Source organism: Pristiophorus japonicus, chromosome 10, assembly GCF_044704955.1.
Source record: "Pristiophorus japonicus isolate sPriJap1 chromosome 10, sPriJap1.hap1, whole genome shotgun sequence".
NCBI classification, from domain to species: domain Eukaryota; kingdom Metazoa; phylum Chordata; class Chondrichthyes; family Pristiophoridae; genus Pristiophorus; species Pristiophorus japonicus.
In genome coordinates, this window is record NC_091986.1 from 113,978,709 (window position 1) to 114,000,412 (window position 21,704).

Genomic DNA, 21,704 nt, shown 5'->3' on the forward strand with positions numbered 1-21,704 from the left:
GTAAGGAAGGACATTAGTTTGGATGATGTGAAATCTGTATCGGTGGAGCTGCGAAATATCAAAGGGCAGAAAATGCTAGTGGGAGTTGTGTACTGACGAGCAAACAGTGGTAGTGAGGTTGGGGACAGCATCAAACAAGAAAATAGGGATACGTGCAATAAAGGTTATCATGGGCAACTTTAATCTACATATAGATTGTGCTAACCAAACTGGTAGCAATACGGTGGAGGAGGATTTCCTGGAGTGTATTAGGGATGGTTTTCTAGACCAATGCGTCGAGGAACCAACTAGAGGGTTGGCCATCCTAGACTGAGTGATGTGTAATGAGAAAGGACTAATTAGCAATCTTGTTGTGCAAGGCCCCTTGGGGAAGAGTGACCATAATATGGTAGAATTCCTTATTAAGATGGAGAGTGACACAGTTAATTTAGACACTAGGGTCCTGAACTTAAGGAAAGGTAACTTCGATGGTATGAGATGTTAATTGGCTAAAATGGACTGGCGAGTGATACTTAAAGGGTTGACGGTGGATAGGCAATGGCAAACATTTAAAGATCACATGGATGAACTTCAACAATTGTACATCCCTGTCTGGAATAAAAATAAAACGGGGAAGGTGGCTCAATCGTGGCTAACAAGGGAAATTAAGGATAGTGTTAAATCCAAGAGGCATATAAATTGGCCAGAAAAAGCAGCAAACCTGAGGACTGGGAGAAATTTAGAATTCAGCAGAGGAGGACAAAGGCTTTAATTAGGAGGGGGGAAATAGATTATGAGAGGAAGCTTGCCGGGAACATAAAAACTGACTCCAAAAGCTTCTGTTGATATGTGAAGAGAAAAAGATTAGTGAGGTCCCTTGCAGTCAAATTCAGGTGAATTTATAATGGGGAACAAAGAAATGGCAGACCAGTTGAACAAATACATTGTGTCTTCCTTTGTTAAGACAGAACCAAATAACCTTCCGGAAATACTAGGGGACCGAGGGTCTAGTGAGAAGGAGGAACTGAAGGAAATCCTTAATAGACGGGAAATTGTGTTAGAGAAATTGATGGGATTGAAGGCCGATACATCCCCAGGGCCTGATAGTCTGCATCCTAGAGTATTAAGGGTGGCCCTAGAAATAGTGGATGTATTGGTGATCATTTTCCAACAGTCTATTGACTCCAGATCAGTTCCTATGGACTGGAGGGTAGCTAATGTAACACTATGTTTTAAAAAAGGAGGGAGAGAAAAAATGGGTAATTATAGACCGGTTAGCCTGACATCAGTAGTGGGGAAAATGTTGGAATCAATTATTAAAGATGAAATAGCAGCGCATTTGAAAAGCAGTGACAGGATCGGTCCAAGTCAGCATGAATTTATGAAAGGGAAATCATGCTTGACAAATCTTCTAGAATTTTTTGAGGATGTAACTATTAGAGTGGACAAGGGAGAACCAGTGGATGTGGTGTATTTGGACTTTCAAAAGGCTTTTGACAAGGTCCCACACAAGAGATTGGTGTGCAAAATTAAAGCACATGGTATTGGGGGTAATGTACTGACGTGGATAGTGATCTGGTTGGCAGACAGGAAGCCGAGTGTCGGGACAAATGGGTCCTTTTCAGAATGGCAGGCAGTGACTAGTGGAGTGCTGCAGGGCTCAGTGCTGTGTCCCCAGCTATTTACAATACACATTAATGAGTTAGATGAAGGAATTGAGTGTAATATCTCCAAGTTTGCAGATAACACTAAGCTGGGTGGCAGTGTGAGCTGTGAGGCTGCAGGGTGACTTGGACAGGTTAGGTGAGTGGACAAAGGCATGGCAGATGCAGTATAATGTGGATAAATGCGAGGTTATCCACTTTGGTGGCAAAAACACGAAGGCATAATATTATCTGAATGGCGGCAGATTAGAAAAAGGGGAGGTGCAACGAAACCTGGGTGTGATGGTACATCAGTCATTGAAAGTTGGCATACAGGTACAGCAGACGGTGAAGAAGGCCAATGGTATGTTGGCCTTCATAGCTAGGGGAGTTGAGTATAGGAGCAGGGAGGTCTTACTGCAGTTGTACAGAGCCTTGGTGAGGCCTCACCTGGAATATTGTGTTCAATTTTGGTCTCCTAATCTGAGGAAGGACATTCTTGCTATTGAGGGAGTGCAGCGAAGATTCACCAGGCTAATTCCCGGGATGGCTGGACTGACATATGAGGAGAGATTGGATCGACTTGGCCTGTATTCACTGGAGTTTAGAAGGATGAGAGGGGATCTCATAGAAACATATAAAATTCTGATGAGACTGGATAGGTAAGATGCAGGAAGAATGTTCCCGATGTTGGGGAAGTCCAGAACCAGGGGACACAGTCTAAGGATAAGGGGTAAGCCATTTAAGACCGAGATGAGGAGAAACTTCTTCACTCAGAGAGTTGTTAACCTGTGGAATTGTCTACCACGGAGAGTTGTTGATGCTAGTTCATTGGATATATTCAAGAGGGAGTTAGATATGGCCTTTATGACTAAAGAGATCAAGGGGTATGGAGAGAAAGCAGGAAAGGGGTACTGTGGTGAATGATCAGCCATGATCTCATTGAATGGCGGTGCAGGCTCGAAGGGCCGAATGGCCTACTCCTGCCCCTATTTTCTATGTTTCTATGTTTCTATGGACAAAATACAGTGATATCACATTTTTCTGGTAACATTCAACACATTCCTCAAAGTATTATTTCTTTTGTGTGAATGAGTTGGAGAGGCGGGTTTTGTGGTTTTCATTACAGAGTCAAGTACAGAAGGATTATTTCTCCAGCTCAATGAAGTGCGTGGAGGATAGTTACATAACACAAATTACATGAATAAATCAATCCTAGTTACTTGCAGGATGATGGGGAAATTACCTAATCATCTCCATTCTAGCCAGTCTAGTGTACACTATATGCAGCCTATTTTTTTACACTGTTTTTGCCAGATTCCCTGAAACGTTTAGATGATGAGGGAAAACCACCATTCCTTTTCAGTTTTATTTAAATTCAAATCTTTAATTATTGAGTCACCAGTTGGTATTTGATGAAAAATAGCTGACAGTGACCATTTGAATCTGCGCAAGAAAGCATTAATTTTCATCCACTTAGCCACTGATTATTCTACAGTTAAGTCTTGTACATCACTTGCATCCATTACTTTTGAACGATACTATATACAAGAGTAAATTCAATCATGTTGCATTCCCAGCGCAGAGCCTTGCTCAATACTTGGGTCTCTCAACGTTATACGGTTGAATTCTGTAACCTATGTTCCCCCCAAGTGAAACTCTATGCAGGATTGCAGCATTGCTATATTTACCCTATTGAATAGAGCCACCCCGACCTGCGAGAGGACACCACCGCAGGTCAGGAGTATAAGAGCTGAAGCGTGGGCCCTGAAACATCGTGGGCATACTACTACAACTTCCAGCGCGAGTCGTCCCAAATGTGCAACGACTTCGAGGTGGGCGACTGGGTGACGTCATCAAGGTCCAGGTCACCGGTTAGAACTTGGGCAGGAACATCAGCGGGGCCAAGAAACAGCAGAGGAGCAGGAAGATCGGGGCGGATGAGCGGCAAGAGATTGTGGCGGAGGTGCGGCAAATGTTTGGTGCGGAGGTGCGGTGAAAGATCGTGATGGAAGTGTGGCGAATGTTTTGTGATGGGAGAGCGTCGAGAGATCGTGGCAGAGGAGCAGTGAGACATCAACGGTGAGAGATCATGGCGGAGGAACGGTGAGAGATCGTGGCGGAGGTGCGGCAAATGAGAGTGCGGGGCCTAGAACAGCCAAGGGCCCAGGGGCAGCACGGGCCAGCCCACACTGCGATATGTGTACGCACAAGGTCTGTGCAGTAGAGCAAGTCTCAAGTCATCCTGGTTTACCCTTGCCAATGGATAAAGGCCGAGCTCAGTCAAGCCCGAGTGGTGGCTGATGTGCAACGATCACCACACGTTAAAAAAATCCACGCACAGGCATCTTCCATTCCTGGAGTTCATGACTGGAATAGCGGGTCCTCCATTGAAACATCTGTGAACTCATTCCTTTTGGTGTGGAAGCAAGTCATCCTTGTTTGAGGGACCGCCTATGATGATTGAATAAAGCTTCAATTATCATAGTTCATCAAGACGAAAGAATAATAGATAAAGACTCACATTTGCACAGTACCTTAACACATCTCTAATAATTACTGAAAGTGTTGTGTATCTGTAAAGCATGCACTCCCATGTTCCGCCACCAGGGAGCTCATCCCCTGAAGTCCCAAGGGATCCCAGCATTCCTTGGGAGCACTGTATATAAGCCGGCCCCGAAGGCCTGTTCCTCACTCTGGAGTGTCTTATTAAAGACTGAGGTCACTGTTACTTTAACCTCCCTGTGTGCAGCCTCATCTGTATTAGGAACACAATAACTGGCGACGAGAATACGAATCCAACGCAAAGATGCAGCAAACTGTGGGCATCCTGGAGAAGTTCTCGGAGGGTGAGGACTGGGAAGCCTATGTTGAACGGCTAGACTAGTACTTTGTAGCCAATGAGCTGGACAGAGAAGGAAGCGCGGCAAAAAGGACAGCGGTCCTCCTCAGAGTCTGCGGGGCCCTGACCTACAGCCTCATGAAGAATCTTTTGGTTCCGGTGAAACCCACAGATAAGTCCTATGAGGAGCTGTGTACACTGGTTTGGGAGCATCTTTACCCGAGGGAGAGCGTGCTGATGGCGAGGTATCGGTTCTACACGTGCCAGCGATCTGAAGGTCAGGAAGTGGCGAGCTGCGTCGCCGAGCTAAGGCAACTTGCAGGACAATGTGAGTTTGATGGCTACCTGGAGCAAATGCTCAGAGACTTTTTTGTACTGGGCATTGGCCATGAGACCATCCTATGAAAACTTTTGACTGGAGAGACACCGACCCTCAGTAAGGCCATTGCGATAGCACAGGCGTTTATATCCACCAGTGATAACACCAAATAAATCTCTCAGCACACAAGTGCTAGCAATGTTCATAAATTAACTGGAACTGTGTTTGCGAGCAGAAATATACAGGGCAGAGCCCACGACTCTGCAACTGCCAGCAGGCCTCAGGTGACCCAGATGACTCAGAATCCCCAACAAAAGATGAATGCAAGGCAATTCACATCTTGTTGGCGTTGTGGAGGCTTCCATTCAGCCTAATCATGCCGCTTCAAAGGGTATGTTTGCAAGAGCTGTGGAACAATGGGGCACCTCCAACAAACTTGCAAACAAGCTGCAAGCTCTGCAAAACCTGCTAACCACCACGTGGCAGAGGAAGATCGGTCCATGGTGGATCAAAGCAATTTTGAGCTCAGAGAGAGGAGGCAGATGCTGAAGTACACGGGGTGCACACATTTTCAATGAAATGTCCACCTATAATGCTAAACATAAAATTGAATGGCTTACCCGTAGCCATGGAACTGGACACTGGTGCTAGTCAATCTATCATGAGTAAAAAGATGTTTGAGAGACTGTGGAGCAACAAGGCATTCAGACCAGCCCTGAGCCCCATCCACACGAAACTGAGAACATACACCAAAGAGCTTATCACTGTCCTGGGCAGCGCCATGGTCAAGGTCACCTACGAGGGCACGGTGCACGAACTGCCACTCTGGATTGTCCCGGGCGATGGCCCCACACTGCTTGGAAGGAGCTGGCTGGGCAAAAACCGCTGAAACTGGGATGACATCCGAGCGCTATCACATGTCGATGAGGCCTCATGTACCCAGGTTCTTAACAAATTTCCTTCCCTCTTTGAACCAGGCATTGGAAACTTTTCCGGGGCAAAGGTGCGGATCCACTTGGTCCCAGAGGCACGACCCATTCACCACAAGGCACGAGCGGTACCTCACATGATGAGGGAGAGTGTGGAAATCGAGCTGGACAGACTGCAACACGAGGGCATCATCTCCCCAGTGGAATTCAGCGAGTGGGCCAGCCCAATTGTTCCAGTACTCAAAAGTGATGGCACGGTCAGGATTTGCAGCGATTATAAAGTAACTATTAATCGTTTCTCGCTACAGGACCAATACCCGCTACCTAAGGCAGACGACCTATTTGCGACGCTGGGAGGAGGCAAGACCTTCACCAAGCTCGACCTGACTTCGGCCTACATGACGCAGGAGCTGGAGGAGTCTTCGAAGGGCCTCACCTGCATCAACACGCACAAGGGACTGTTCATCTACAACAGATGCCCGTTTGGAATTCGGTCGGCTGCAGCGATCTTCCAGAGAAACATGGAGAGCCTACTCAAGTCGGCACCACACACGGTGGTCTTTCAGGACGACATATTGGTCACGGGTCGGGACACCGTCGAGCATCTACAAAACTTGGAGGAGGTCCTCCAGCGACTGGATCGCGTAGGGCTGCGGCTGAAGAGGTCAAAATGCGTCTTCATGGCAACAGAAGTGGAGTTTTTGGGGAGAAAGATCGCGGCGGACGGCACTCAGCCCACAAACGCCAAGGCAGAGCCTATCAGGAATGCACCCAGGCCACAGAACGTCACAGAGCTGCGGTCGTTCCTGGGACTCCTCAACTATTTTGGTAACTTCCTACCGGGGTTAAGCACCCTTTTAGAGTGTTATTGCGCAAAGGTGAGAACTGGGTATGGGGAAAAAAACCAAGTAATTGCTTTTGAGAAAGCCAGAAACATTTTATGCTCCAACAAGATGCTTGTATTGTATAACCCGTGTAAAAGACTTGTGCTAGCATGTGACACATAGTCGTACGGAGTTGGGTGTGTATTAAAACAAGCTAACGTTGCAGGGAAACATAGAAACATAGAAAATAGGTGCAGGAGTAGGCCATTCGGCCCTTCTAGCCTGCACCGCCATTCAATGAGTTCATGGCTGAACATTCAACTTCAGTACCCCATTCCTGCTTTCTCTCCATACCCCTTGATCCCCCTAGTAGTAAGGACCTCATCTAACTCCTTTTTGAATATATTTAGTGAATTGGCCTCAACAACTTTCTGTGGTAGAGAATTCCACAGGGTCACCACTCTCTGGGTGAAGAAGTTCCTCCGCATCTCGGTCCTAAATGGCTTACCCCTTATCCTTAGACTGTGACCTCTGGTTCTGGACTTCCCCAACATTGGGAACATTCTTCCTGCATCTAACCTGTCTAACCCCGTCAGAATTTTAAATGTTTCTATGAGGTCCCCTCTCATTCTTCTGAACTCCAGTGAATACAAGCCCAGTTGATCCAGTCTTTCTTGATAGGTCAGTCCCGCCATCCCGGGAATCAGTCTGGTGAACCTTCGCTGCACTCCCTCAATAGCAAGAATGTCCTTCCTCAGGTTAGGAGACCAAAACTGTACACAATACTCCAGGTGTGGCCTCACCAATGCCCTGTACAACTGTAGCAACACCTCCCTGCCCCTGTACTCAAATCCCCTCGCTATGAAGGCCAACATGCCATTTGCTTTCTTAACCGCCTGCTGCACCTGCATGCCAACCTTCAATGACTGATGTACCATGACACCCAGGTCTCTTTGCACCTCCCCTTTTCCTAATCTGTCACCATTCAGATAATAGTCTGTCTCTCTGTTTTTACCACCAAAGTGGATAACCTCACATTTATCCACATTATACTTCATCTGCCATGCATTTGCCCACTCACCTAACCTATCCAAGTCGCTCTGCAGCCTCACAGCATCCTCCTCGCAGCTCACACTGCCACCCAACTTAGTGTCATCCGCAAATTTGGAGATACTACATTTAATCCCCTCATCTAAATCATTAATGTACAGTGTAAACAGCTGGGGCCCCAGCACAGAACCTTGCGGTACCCCACTAGTCACTGCCTGCCATTCTGAAAAGTACCCATTTACTCCTACTCTTTGCTTCCTGTCTGACAACCAGTTCTCAATCCATGTCAGTACACTACCCCCAATCCCATGTGCTCTAACTTTGCACATCAATCTCTTGTGTGGGACCTTGTCGAACGCCTTCTGAAAGTCCAAATATACCACATCAACTGGTTCTCCCTTATCCACTCGACTGGAAACATCCTCAAAAAATTCCAGAAGATTTGTCAAGCATGATTTCCCTTTCACAAATCCATGCTGACTTGGACCTATCATGTCACCTCTTTCCAAATGCACTGCTATGACATCCTTAATAATTGATTCCATCATTTTACCCACTACCGATGTCAGGCTGACCGGTCTATAATTCCCTGTTTTTTCTCTCCCTCCTTTTTTAAAAAGTGGGGTTACATTGGCTACCCTCCACTCCATAGGAACTGATCCAGAGTCAATGGAATGTTGGAAAATGACTGTCAACGCATCCACTATTTCCAAGGCCACCTCCTGAAGTACTCTGGGATGCAGTCCATCAGCCCCTGGGGATTTATCGGCCTTAAATCCCATCAATTTCCCCAACACAATTTCCCGGCTAATAAGGATTTCCCTCAGTTCCTCCTCCTTACTAGACCCCCCGACCCCTTTTATAACCGGAAGGTTGTTCGTGTCCTCCTTCGTGAATACCGAACCAAAGTACTTGTTCAATTGGTCCGCCATTTCTTTGTTCCCCGTTATGACTTCCCCTGATTCTGACTGCAGGGGACCTACGTTTGTCTTTACTAACCTTTTTCTCTTTACATATCTATAGAAACTTTTGCAATCCGTCTTAATGTTCCCTGCAAGCTTCTTCTCATACTCCATTTTCCCTGCCCTAATCAAACCCTTTGTCCTCCTCTGCTGAGTTCTAAATTTCTCCCAGTCCCCAGGTTCGCTGCTATTTCTGGCCAATTTGTATGCCACTTCCTTGGCTTTAATACTATCCCTGATTTCCCTTGATAGCCACGGTTGAGCCACCTTCCCTTTTTTATTTCTATGCCAGACAGGAATGTACAATTGTTGTAGTTCATCCATGCGGTCTCTAAATGTCTGCCATTGCCCATCCACAGTCAACCCCTTAAGTATCATTCGCCAATCCATCCCAGCCAATTCACGCCTCATACCTTCAAAGTTAGCCTTCTTTAAGTTCTGGACCATGGTCTCTGAATTAACTGTTTCATTCTCCATCCCAATGCAGAATTCCACCATATTATGGTCACTCTTCCCCAAGGGGCCTCGCACAACGAGATTGCTAATTAATCCTCTCTCATTACATAACACCCAGTCTAAGATGGCCTCCCCCCTAGTTGGTTCCTCGACATATTGGTCTAAAATATCATCCCTTATGCACTCCAGAAAATCCTCCTCCACCGTATTGCTTCCAGTTTGGTTAGCCCAATCTATGTGCATATTAAAGTCACCCATTATAACTGCTGCACCTTTATTGCACGCACCCCTAATTTCCTGTTTGATGCCCTCCCCAACATCACTACTACTGTTTGGAGGTCTGTACACAACTCCCACTAACGTTTTTTGCCCTTTGGTGTTCTGCAGCTCTACCCATATAGATTCCACATCATCCAAGCTAATGTCCTTCCTAACTATTGCCTTAATCTCCTCCTTAACCAGCAATGCTACCCCACCTCCTTTTCCTTTTATTCTATCCTTCCTGAATGTTGAATACCCCTGGATGTTGAGTTCCCAGCCCTGCTCATCCTGGAGCCACGTCTCCGTAATCCCAATCACATCATATTTGTTAACATCTATTTGCACAGTTAATTCATCCACCTTATTGCGGATACTCCTTGCATTAAGACACAAAGCCTTTAGGCTTGTTTTTTTAACACCCTCTGTCCTTTTAGAATTTTGCTGTACAATGGCCCTTTTTGTTCTTTGCCTTGGGTTTCTCTGCCCTCCACTTTTCCTCATCTCCTTTCTGTCTTTTGTTTTTGCCTCCTTTTTGTTTCCCTCTATCTCCCTGCATTGGTTCCCATCCCCCTGCCATATTAGTTTAACTCCTCCCCAACAGCACTAGCAAACACTCCCCCGAGGACATTGGTTCCGATTCTGCCCAGGTGCAGACCGTCCGGATTGTACTGGTCCCACCTCCCCCAGAACTGGTTCCTATGCCCCAGGAATTTGAATCCTTCCCTGCTGCACCATTGCTCAAGCCACGTATTCATCTGCGCTATCCTGCGATTCCTACTCTGACTAGCACGTGGCACTGGTAGCAATCCCGAGATTACTACTTTTGAGGTCCTACTTTTTAATTTAGCTCCTAGCTCCTTAAATTCATTTCGTAGGAACTCATCCCTTTTTTTACCTATGTCATTGGTACCAACGTGCACCACGACAACTGGCTGTTCTCCCTCCATTTTTAGAATGTCCTGCACCCGCTCCGAGACATCCTTGACCCTTGCACCAGGGAGGCAACATACCATCCTGGAGTCTCGGTTGCGGCCGCAGAAACGCCTATCTATTCCCCTTACAATTGAATCCCCTATCACTATCGCTCGCCCACTCTTTTTCCTGTCGCCTATGCTTCCAGGAGCTTGGCTAAGACTGAGAGGGCCTATAGCATGATTGAGAAAGAGGCATTAGCGTGTGTGTTCAGGGTAAAGAAAATGCATCAGTACCTGTTTGCCCTCAAATTTGAGCTGGAAACCGATCGCAAGCCCCTCACATCCCTGTTCGCTGAAAACAAGGGGATAAATACTAATGCCTCAGCCTGCATACACAGATGGGCACTCGCGCTATCAGCGTATAACTATAGCATCCGCCACAGGCCAGGCACCGAGAACTGTGCGGATGCTCTCAGTCGGCTACCATTGCCCACCACGGGGGTGGAAATGGCGCAGCCTGCAAACTTGTTGATGGTGGCGCAGCCCGCATACTTGTTGATGGTCATGGAAGCGTTTGAAAATGATAAATCACCTGTCACGGCCCACCAGATTAGTGACTTGGACCAGCCAAGATTCTCTGCTGTCCTTAGTAAAAAGCTGTGTACTGCATGGGAGCTGGGCCAGCATCCCCATTGAAATGCAAGAGCCAATCAAGCCGTTCCAGCGGCGAAAGGACGAGCTGTCCATTCAGGCAGACTGCCTGTTGTGGGGTAATCGCGTAGTGCTACCAAAAAAGGGCAGGGAGACGTTCATCTTGGATTTCCACAGCACACACCCGGGTATAGTAATGATGAAAGCGATAGCCAGATCCCATTTGCGGTGGCCCAGTATCGACTCTGACTTAGAGTCCTGTGTACGGCAATGCCGCGTGTGTGCTCAGTGGAGCAACGCGCCCAGAGAGGCACCACTAAGTTTGTGGTCCTGGCCCTCCAGACCATGGTTGAGGATCCATGTCGACTATGCGGGCCCGTTTCTCGGTAAAATGTTTCTGGTGGTGGTGGATGCTTTTTCAAAATGGATTGAATGTGAAATAATGTCGGGAAGAACTGCCACCGCCACCATTGAAAGCCTGAGGGCCATGTTTGCCACCCATGGCCTGCCTGTCATACTGGTCAGTGACAACGGGCCATGTTTCACCAGTGCCGAATTTAAAGAATTCATGACCCGCAATGAGATCAAACATGTCACCTCGGCCCCGTTTAAACCAGTCTCCAATGGGCAGGCAGAGCGGGCAGTATAAACAATCAAACAGAGCCTTAAACGAGTCACAGAAGGCTCATTCCAAACCCGCCTGTCCCAAGTACTGCTCAGCTACCGCATGAGACCCCACTCGCTCACAGGGGTGCCCCCAGCTGAGCTACTCATGAAAAGGACACTTAAAACCAGACTCTCGCTAGTTCACCCCAACCTGCAAGATCAGGTAGAGAGCAGGGGCAGCAACAAAATGTAAACGATGGTCGCGCCACTGTGTCACGGGAAATTAATCTGAATGACCCTGTGTATGTGCTAAACTATGGACATGGTCCCAAGTGGATCGCGGGCATGGTGATAGCTAAAGAAGGGAGTAGGGTGTTGGTAGTCAAACTAGACAATGGACAAATTTGCAGAAAGTACCTGGACCAAACGAGGCTGTGGTTCACAGACTGCCCTGAACAACCCACAGCAGGCACCATCTTTTTCGAGCCCACAACACACACCCAAAGGATCAACGACACCACGCCGGACCAGGAAATCGAATCCATCACGCCCAACAGCCCAGCAAGGCCAGGCTCACCGAGCAGCCCTGCAGGGCCAACAACACGCCAGCCCAGCGAGGGCACAGCCAACACACCAGAACAGACATTTGTACCGAGGCGGTCCACCAGGGCAAGAAAGGCTCCCGACCGCCTCACCTTGTAAATAGTTTTCACTTTGACTTTGCGGGGGGAGTGATGTTGTGCATCTGTAAAGCATGCACTCCCATGTTCCGCCACCAGGGAGCTCACCCCCTGAAGTCACAAGGGATCCCACCATCCCTTGGGAGCACTGTATATAAGCTGGCCCCTAAGGCCTGTTCCTCACTCTGGAGTGTCTTATTAAAGACTGAGGTCACTGTTACTTTAACCTCCCTGTGTGCAGTCTCATCTGTGTTCGGAACACAATAGAAAGTGCTTCACATACAATTGTGATTTTGAAGGGTAGTGATGGTTGTTTTCAAGCAAATAAGTAATAGAGGTACACATGTAGGCAAAGTGCACAATATGCATATATCATAGGGCACTAAATGTACAGCGGCTGGGAACATGCGAGTTACTGAGTGCTGGCAGTGCGGATGTGCAATAGCTTGAATCGCAATTATCATTATTTTTTAAACTAGGTTAGGAACAGTCAGTGAAATGGAGGCTTCCCTTTGGGTGCAATTTTTGTCATCTCAATCCTATTGAGCGCTGTAATAGAAACTAGGTCAGTTTCCAGGGCTGCCGAGACCTACAGCAATAGCAATTTTATTTTGACACAATTGAATAATAGAAAAGAAGAAAGACTTGTATTTATCTAGTACCCTTCATGTCCTCAAAATATTCCAAAACACTTCAGAATCAATGAACTATTCTTACGGTGGACAAACAGCCATGTTCCACAAAGAGAAATGACACAAATGACCAGTTCATCTGTTTTTGGTGAGGTTGGCTGAGGGATAAATGTTGTCCAGGAAATAGGAGATATCCCCCATTCTTCTTGAATAGTGCCATGTGATCATTTGGCTGAAATTTTCTCATTGCCGCGTGCGCAGGTTTGAAGGCGGGTCGGAAGTTAAATTCGCGGAAATTGACAAAGTGCGTCGGGAACCTGCCATTATCCTGCCGACTTCCACATTTAACTCGGGCATCTTTCGAGGCGGCATGGACCTGCTCGGGAGAGGCGGGCGACCTCATTGAGATCATTAACTGCTTCTTGACAGACCCTGAAGAGGCCTTTTTAACATCAGGTTCCGGCTTTAAATTGTTGCGCACCTCGAGAACCTCACCTGTGAAGGAGGGGAAGCAGAAGCTCAGTGGCCATTGTGTGAGTCTAGTAAGTAGCAACCGGAAAAAATACATAAATACTCACACATTACACCTGTTTACTTGCCTAGTGGAAAGGCTCTTGCTGCCTCCATTTTGTGCCGAAATTTAGATAGCAGGAGTCTGCAGGTCATTTCTGCAACCTCAGAAGCCCCTCTCGTCACATTGGTAGTCACTACCAGAACTAATATGTCCTTACTATACAGTACAAATGCACACGAGGCCCAAACTAGAGAGAAGGTCACTCTGTGACCAGTAACCTTTATTAGCCAGCACTGAAGTGGAGAAGATGGGTGGAGCTTCCCCTTTTATACCTGATAGTTCAGGTTAGGAGTGTCTCCCACAAGTTCACCACCTAGTGGTCAGTGTTCTCACGGTGTACAACTTAGGTCAGTTTATACATGGATTACAATGATAGTTGAATACATGACATCACCTCCCCTCCAAAGTCTTATTGGGATCACAGGTTAAGTCTCTCTGGTGGTTTACGCTCCCTTGTAGAGCGCCTGAGTTGGGGCTCCGGTTGTTGGGCGCTGGCCTGAGTGTCTGCTGTTTGCGGTGCCTCAGGCCTGTCCGGACTGCCCACAGTGACTGGGCTCTGCTCCACTTGGTTCCGATGTTCAGTCACCTGTGGTGGAGTAAACTCTACGTCGTGTTCTTCCTCTGCTTCTTCTATGGGGCTGCTGAACCTCCTTTTTGTTTGATCCACGTGTTTGCGGCAGATTTGTCCATTGGTAAGTTTAACTACCAAAATCCTATTCCCCTCTTTGGCAATCACAGTGCCTGCGAGCCATTTGGGCCCTGCAGCATAGTTGAGGACAAAGACAGGGTCATTGACATCAATACATCGCGCCCTCGCATTCCCGTCATGGTAGTCACATTGTGACTGACGCATGCTCTCGACAATTTCTTTCATGGTGGGGTGTATAAGGGATAACCTGGTTTTGAGCGTCCTTTTCATTAGTAGCTCTGCGGGTGGAACCCCTGTGAGCGAGTGTGGTCGGGATCTATTGGCCAACAGGAGGTGTGATAAGCGGCTTTGTAGGGAACCCCTTGGATTCTGAGCATCCCCTGTTTGATTGTCTGCACTGCTCGTTCCACCTGGCCATTTGAGGCCGGCTTGAACGGTGCTGTTCTGACATGGTTGATACCATTTCCTGCCATGAAGTTCTGGAATTCAATGCTTGTAAAGCACGGGCCATTGTCACTGACCAAGATGTCCGGTAGACCATGGGCAGCGAACATTGCCAGTAGACTTTCTACCATGGCAGAGGATGTGCTTGAATTGAGAATGTCACACTCGATCTATTTGGAGCAGGTATCTACTCCAACCAAAAATATTTTTCCCATGAAAGGACCTGCGTAGTGCACATGGATGCGTGACCATGGCTTGGCGGGCCAGGACCAGGGGCTAAGGTGAGCTTCCCTGGGTGCATTGTCCAGCTGAGCACACGTGTTGCACCTGCAAACACAAAGTTCCAGGTCTGCATCTATCCCTGGCCACCAAACGTGTGACCTGGCAATTGCCTCATGACAATGCCCAGGTGCTCATTGTGGAGTTCTCGGATGAATGTCTCTCTGCCCATCTGGGACATGACTACTCGGTTTCCCCATAGTAGGCAATCGGCCTGAATCGAGAGTTCATCCTTGCGCCTGTGAAATGGTTTAAATTCCTCAGGACATGCCCCGTACATGGCTGCCCAGTCCCCATTCAGGACACATTTCTTGACTAAAGACAGTAGCGGGTCTCTATTTGTCCAGACTTTGATCTGACGGGCTGTCACGGGTGAGTCTACGCTTTCAAAAGCTTCAACAGCCATGACCATCTCAGCAGCATACTCAGTTGCCCCCTCGGTGGTGGCTAGTGGGAGCCTGCTGAGTGCATCGGTGCAGTTTTCGGTGCCCGATCTGTGCTGAATTGTATAGTCATAGGCGGCTAACGTGAGTGCCCACCTCTGTATGCGGGCCAACGCATTTGCATTTATGGCCTTGTTGTCGGCCAAAATTGACGTTAGGGGTTTGTGATCTGTCTCCAGCTCAAATTTCCTGCCAAACAGGTACTGGTGCATTTTTTTTACAGCATATACACATGCAAGCACTTCCTTTGCTACCATCCCGTAGCCTCTTTCTGCTTGGGACAGACTTCTGGAGGCATAAGCTATCGGCTGTAACTGACCCTCGGCATTAACATGCTGCAACACACACCCGACCCCATAGGACGACGCATCGCACGTTAGAACAAGTTTCTTACAAGGGTCATATAAAGCTAACAGTTTGTTGGAGCATAACAAGTTGCATGCTCTATCAAAAGCCCTTTCCTGGCTGTCCCCCCAGACCCATTCGCGACCTTTGTGTAGGAGCACGTGTAGCGGCTCTAACAGCGTGCTCAATTTGGGAAGAAAGTTACCAAAATAGTTCAGGAGCCCCAGGAACGAATGCAGCTCCGTCGTGTTACGGGGTCTGGGTGCTCTCTGGATCGCTTCCGTTTTGGACGCAGTAGGTCTGATCCCGTCTGCTGCTACCCTCATCCCCAGGAATTCTACCTCTGGAGCTAGGAAGACGCACTTCGTCTTTTTGAGTCGCAGACCTACCCAGTCCAGTCTGCGTAGCACCTCCTCCAGGTTGTGGAGGTGTTCTTCAGTATCACAACCCGTGATGAGGATGTCGTCTTGAAAAACCACCGTCCTTGGAATCGACTTGAGGAGACTTTCCATGTTTCGTTGAAAGATCGCGGCGGCCGAGCGAATCCCAAACGGACATCTGTTGTACTCAAACAACCCCTTGTGTGTCGTCATGGTGGTCAGCTTCTTCAACTCACTCGCCAGCTCCTGGGTCATGTAAGCTGAGGTCAGGTCCAATTTTGAAAAAAGTTTGCCACCGGATAGCATCACAAAGAGGTCCTCCGCTCTCGGTAGCGTGTACTGGTCTTGGGGTGACACTCGATTGATGGTGGCCTTGTAATCACCACATATCCTGACCGACCCATCCGCCTTGAGCACCGGCACAATTGGGCTCACCCAGTCACTGAATTCGACTGGCGAGATGATGCTTTCACTCAGCAGGCGGTCCAATTCGCATTCTATCTTTTCCCGCATCACGTATGGCACCGCTCTGGCCTTGTGGTGTACTGGCCTGGCGTCCGGGTTTATGTGAATCACTACCTTGGTCCCCATGAAAGTGTTGATGCCGGGTTGAAAGTGAGTCAAATTTGTCCAGGACCTGTGAGCATGATATTCGCTCCACAGAAGAAATTGCATTGACATCGCCCCATTTCCAGTTCATGACAGCAAGCCAACTCCTCCCCAGTAGTGCGGGACCGTCCCCGGGACAATCCAGAGTGGCAACCTGTTCTCCGAATCTTTGTGGTTCACGACTACCGTGGCGCTGCCTAGCACCGGAATGATTTCCTTTGTATATGTCCGTAGCTGTGCGGCAATCGGCAATAATTTTGGCCTCCTGGCCTTGGACGCCCACAACCTTTCGAACTGTTTGATACTCATCAGGGACTGGCTGGCCCCCGTGTCTAGCTCCATTGATACTGGGATGCCATTGAGGAGCACTTTCATCATTATCGATGGCATCCTGGTGTATGAACTGTTTTGTGCTCCACATGAAATCGCTGAACTTCAGCTTCCAGCGATTTCCCTCAGTGTCCATTTGGCCTCGTAGGGCTTACATTGGGCCCGTCCTCCTCGTACATCAACCTGGCTGCAGGCTTCCTGCACATATGCGCCAAGTGACCGCTGACGTTGCAGTTTCTGCAGGTATATTGCTGATACCTGCAAGCTCTGGCTGGGTGTGTGCCTCCACACCTCCAACACGAGCCATTGTTGGAAACAAAAGGTCCATTACCAGTCGATCATCTCTGACTGTCTCTGTAACTGTCCTTAAACGCACCATTGACAGGTGTTGATGGCCCCATTACTGGCCGCATTGTCCATTGCGATGGCATGAATCACCGTTCAGCCAGCCATTGTCTCTGCTGAATTCCCCCTTTGAGTTCGACTACATGCTCGGGCATGTCCAATTGCCCCTGTCTGCCTGGAGAACTGTGTGCCGCATTAACAATGTTGACTCCCTGTCCATTTGCTGCATTTAAACCAAGATTTAAACCAAACATCATTCTGGTCTCTTCCTCCCCTGAGATAAGTGTCTGGGCCATCAAAGCTGCCGTTTCCAGGGTCAAGTCTTTGGTCTCAATCAGTTTCCTGAAAACCCCAGCGTGCCCGATGCCCTCAATAAAAAAGGCTCGCAGCATCTCCGCTCTGCATGCATCTGGGAACTTAGATAGGCTCGCCAGTCGCCGGAGATCTGCCATGAAGTCTGGAACGCTTTGCCTTTCTCACTGCCAATGCGTGTAAAACCGGTGTCTCGCCATGTGCATGCTGCTCGCTGGTTTAAAGTGTTCCCCGATCAACTTACTGAGCTCTTCGAATGTCTTGTCCGCCGGCTTATCTGGCGCCAGAAGGTCCTTCATCAGGGAGTACGTCCTGGATCCACAAACCATCAGGAGATGAGCCCTGCATTTGTCGGCCGAATCCTGTCCCAGCCATTCCTTAGTGACGAAACTTTGCTGTAGTCTCTCAATAAAATTGTCCCAATCATCACCAACACAGTACCTCTCGTCTGTGCTGCAAGTGGCCATGCTCGCGTGGTTTAAATCCCAGTTTCTCGTCGCCAATAATATGTCCTTACTATACAGTACAAATGCACACGAGGCCCATGCTTGAGAGAAGGTCACTCTGTGACCAGTTACCTTTATTACCAAGACCTCAAGTGATGAAGGTGGGTGGAGCTTCCCCTTTTATACCTGAAAGTCCAAGTTAGGAGTGTCTCCCACAAGTTCACCACCTAGTGGTCAGTGTTCTCACAGTGTACAACTTAGGTCAGTTTATACATGGATTACAATGACAGTTGAATACATGACAAGAACAGTGAAGGATTGTGTCTCTTGTCTCCACTTTATCTGCCATGTATTAGATCAGCATGGCTGCCACTTATGCTGGCTATCCTTGGAACTCAGATTCGGACCAAGATTAGCCTCAGCACCAATAACAGCAGCCACATCAGCAGCAGCAGCCACAACACCAGCAGCAGGAGTAACCACAACAGCTGCCTTCTTCTCAACAATGCTCTACAGGAAAGAGGGATCAGCACAGGATATGTGTGCATGTGCATAGATATGTGTGTGTGTGTGTATATATAAATATGTGGGCCACCCCATGGGTACCTGGAACATCGTGAGCATTGACGAGATCTAATACCGCCTCCAGTGCGCCAGTGCAGCCTTCGGCCGCCTGAGGAAAAGAGTGTTTGAAGACCAGGCCCTCAAAACTGCCACCAAGCTCATGGTCTACATGGCTGTAGTAATACCCGTCCTCCTGTATGGCTTAGAAACATGGACCATGTACAGTAGACACCTCAAATCGTTGGAGAAATACCACCAATGATGTCTCCGCAAGATCCTACAAATCCCCTGGGAGGACAAACGCACCAACATTAGCATCCTCAACCAGGCCTACATCCCCAGCATGGAAGCACTGACCACACTCGATCAGCTCCGCTGAGCAGGCCGCATAGTTCGCAAGCCAAACACGAGACTCCCAAAGCAAGCGCTCTACTCGGAACTCCTTCACGGCAAACGAGTCAAAGGTGGGCAGCAGAAACGTTACAAGGACACCCTCAAAGCCTCCCTGATAAAGTGCAACATCCCCACTGACACCTGGGAGTCCCTGGCCAAAGACCGACCTAAATGGAGGAAGTGCAGCCGGGAGGGCGCTGAGCTTCTCGGGTCTCGTCATCGAGAGCATGCAGAAACCAAGCACAGTCAGCGGAAAGAGCATGTGGCGAACCTGTCCCACCCTTTGCCTCAACGACTATCTGTCCCACCTGTGACAGAGTCTGTGTTACTCGTATTGGACTGTTCAGCCACCTAGGAACTCATGTTAAGAGTGAAAGCAAGTTTTCCTCAATTCCGAGGGACTGCCTATGATGCTGATGATATATGTGTGTGTGTGTGTGTGTGTGTGTGTGTGTGTGCATAGATAGATATGTGGGCCACCCCTTGGGTCCCTGGAACATTGTGGGCCACCCTGACCTGCGAGAGGACACCACTGCAGTTTGCGAATATAAGAGCTGCTGCATGCCACTGCAGCTTCCAGCACGAGCCGCTCCAAGTGTGTGACAGCTTCGAGGCGGGCGACTGGGTGACGTCATCAGGACCTAGGTCGCCGTTTGGAGTGTGGGCAAGAGCAACGGCTGGGCCCTGGTAAAGCAGAGGAACGGGAAGGTCATTGCGGACTTGCGACGAGTGATCGGGGCGGAGGAGTGATGAGGCATCGTGGCTGAGATTTGATGGGTGATCGTGACGGAGGTTCAGCGAATGTTTGGTGCAGAGGTGCGGCGGGAGATTGTGGCGGAGGTGCGGCGAGTGTTTTTGTGGCAGAGGAGCAATGAGGGATCGTGGCAGAGATGCGGCGAATGTTTGTGGCGGAGGAATGGCAAGAGATTGTGGCGGAGGTGTGGCGAATGATGGTAGAGGGCCCAGAAGAGCCGAGGGCCCAGGGACAGTACGGGCTAGCCCACACTACGATATGTGCGCGTACTAGGTCCGTGCAGCAGAGCTGGTCTCCAGTCGTCCTGGTTAACCTTTGTCATTGGATAAAGACCTAGCTCTGTTGAGCCCGTGTAGTAGCTGATGTACAACGGTCACCACACGTTAAAAAAATCCATGCACAGGCATCTTCCACCCCCTCAATTGGAGTTCAGGACTGGAACATCGGGTCCTTCATTGAAGTATCTGTGAATTCATGTGGCAGGAAGTCATCCTCATTCGAGAGACCGCCAATGAAGAAAAATGCACTGTGCCGGAGGCATTTGTAGCTTGCTGGAAGAAGACCTGCTGCCCAGAGGACCTGATGGACACACCTTACCAGTGGCTGTCAAAGTCACCATCGTCCTCAACTTCTTCGCCTCAGGCTTCTTCCAGGGATCTGCAGCAGACATTTGCAGGATCATGCAGTCGGCCATCCACAGATGCATCAACCAGGTGATTAATGCCATGTTTCACAAGTCAGCCACTTATATAAACTTTGTCACTGATGAAACCAGAGTTACTGAGTGGGCGTTGGCTTTGTGGCTTTGGTTGGCTTCCCATAGGTGCAGGGTGTCATCGACTGCACACATGTGGGCATCAAGGCACGCCCACACCACCCAGGAATGTTTGCGAACCACAAGGACTTCCACTCTCTCAATGTGCAGCTCATCTGCAACCATAAAAAGGTCATCATGCATGTGTGTGCAGGATTCCTGAACAGCTGCCATGAAACTTACGTGCTGTGCCGGTCCACCCTCCCTCAGCTCTTCGCCCCTTCAAACAGACTTTCTGGCTGGCTGCTTGGAGACAAGGGCTATCCATTGAAGGCATGGTTGATGACACCATTGAGAAGATCAAGCAATGAGGCCGAGGAGAGATATAATGACAGGTGCATGTCCACCAGATGAGTCATAGAGTAAGCAATTGGCATGATGAAGATGCGCTTCAGATGCCTTGACAGATTTGGAGGAGCCCTTCAGTACGCACTAGCCAGGGTCTACAGAATCATCTTTATCTGTTGTGTGCTGCACAAAATAGTGCACCAGTGAGGATTGGAGCTGCAGGAGGAGCAAGGCACAGAGCACACAGCCTCTTCGGAGGAGGAGGAGGAGGAGGAGGAACCTGAGGTGGAGATGGCACCAGCAGCAGCACACAGTGCTGTCCAGGAGGCCCGGAATGGCCTCATAATAGCCCATTTACTTACCTTGAACCAGTGTACCCATATGGCTCCTAGATGCTGTATCAACTTCCCAACACCACCACAACGCATCCCTACAATGAGCAAGCCATTCACCTCACCTAAACTCCCACTGCTCGAGGTTAAGTAATGTCTCACCATTCAATCCAAGTGACGAAGCCACTTCCCAGGTAGCATGCAAAAATGGACAAGATGAGAAAGTAGTGCAAAGAAATAAATTTATGTGCATCAGAAATATAATTGAAACTTAACATTAACATTTTGTCATGCACCTACGTACATACCCTTTGTGCATCTAGAATTGCGTCTTTTTTCATTGCCGCGTGCTTCTAGGAGGTGCAACCCCTGTGGCTTCAGCAGAGGTAGGGGCAGGCTGCTCACTTGCCCGTTGCGACTCTTTAGATACTTTTGGCGGATATCCTCTGGGTTTTGGAGACCTAGATCCCCGCCAAAGGCTGCTCCTCCTGCGACTGCAGGGGTAGACTCGGCTATCGGGATCCAAACCAGCATGTGGGGTTCTGACTGAGGGAGAGGCAATGAGGGAGAAGTTGGAGCGCTTTGAGAAGAGCCCCCACGTCCATTTCCACTCTCACCATCAACCCTCTCATGGGATATCCGCACTTCCCAGCTA